Source organism: Gopherus flavomarginatus, chromosome 1, assembly GCF_025201925.1.
Source record: "Gopherus flavomarginatus isolate rGopFla2 chromosome 1, rGopFla2.mat.asm, whole genome shotgun sequence".
Classification (NCBI taxonomy): Eukaryota; Metazoa; Chordata; order Testudines; family Testudinidae; genus Gopherus; species Gopherus flavomarginatus.
Window position 1 is genome coordinate 369,356,340 of NC_066617.1, and position 1,490 is coordinate 369,357,829.

Here is a 1,490-nt window from a genome sequence, read left to right on the forward strand (position 1 = left end):
ATAAGAGACTGTCCTTGGTGTATGACGTTTAACCCCAGATTCCAAGATATGACTCTTTAGGGGCCAACATCGCATCGTTCCCCTGGCTCTCCACGAACAGATTGACTTTGTAAATGCTGCTGCCTGGTTTGGTCTCTTTTCCCCGGAGTGTTGTCCTCCCTCAACTGCGGGTGGGGTTGGCCCCCCTAAGCATCAGGTCTTAGACCCTGTATGAGCCTCTCTCGACAGAGTGGAGATCAGTAGCTCTTGTTTCCTCATATATAAGGGTCCAAGGTGGAATATGTGGTCATGACCTGTGTCACCAGCTCTAGAACTGGATGATGAACTGACTCTTTACTTGACAAACACTCTGATTATCCTCACACGAAGATGGTTGCTTTTCATGCTGTACACAATGGGATTCATTAAAGGAGGAACCAGCAGGTAGATGTAGTCCAAGATCATTTGAAGCAAGGGAGAAGAGCTCTTCCAGAATCTGTGTATGACAGCCAGGCTGAACTCTGGCATGTAGAAGAGCAGGATGGCGCAGAGGTGGGAGACACAGGTGTTCAGGGCCCAAAGGCATTTTGTTGGGGACGTGATGCTCAGCAATGCTTTGAGGATCATCGCATAAGAGAGGAAAATGAGCAGCGAGTCCAACCTCACCGTTATGACTGTAAAAAACAAGCCATAGATGTTGTTGACTGTGATGTCCGAACAAACCAGCTTTATGAAATCCTGGTGCAGGCAGTAGGAATGGGAGAGGACATTGGCTCGAAAGAATTAGGACCGTTTCAGGAGAAAGAGGAGTGGAAATATTGCTGCCAGTGCCCTTAGAACAAACACCAGTCCCATCTTGGCTATTCTCGGCAGGGTTAAGATGGAGGCATATCTCAGCAGGTTACAGATTGTGATGAGGCGGTCAAAAGCCATCAACAAGAGCACAGAGGATTCAATGAATTGCAGAGAGTGGATGAAGAACATCTGGGGAAAACAAGCATCAAGGCTGATCACTCTAGAGTTTAAACAAGAATAGGCCCACTATTCTCAGTATGGTGGCTAACAATAAGCCAAGGTCTGTGATGGCCAACATGGAAAGGAAAATGTCCATGGGCTCATGGACGATTGGATCTGTTTTTATAATGAACAGAATGACTGAATTTCCTGCTATGGAAATAGCATACATGAAGCAGAAGAAGACAGAGACCCAGAGATGGATGTCTTCTTGCCCAAGTATCCCAGTGAGAAGGAACACTGCAGGTGTGAATTTGGTGTAATTGACAGCTGACATCCCATACTGGGCAGGTCCGAGAAGTTTTGAACTTTCCTTCTTGAAAGGAAAGAGAAGAGGAAAGTAGATGATATTTAACGAGACATCTTTCTGCTCTGAGTGCAAATCTAGGATTCCCAGAAGCTCAAGGAAGATCAGAAAAAACATAGATTTGGATTTACACCCAGGCACAGTCAGACTGGATGCGACCCGCAGTCCTTCTGGCTTAGTAACCAATTAC

At 46.1% G+C, this 1,490-nt stretch overlaps 1 pseudogene; it reads right to left on the reverse strand.

Annotated features, from left to right (window-relative positions):
- Nucleotides 1–333: 333 nt before the first annotated feature.
- On the reverse strand, nt 334–1,270 carry LOC127058778 (olfactory receptor 51G2-like; annotated as a pseudogene).
- Nucleotides 1,271–1,490: the final 220 nt, after the last annotated feature.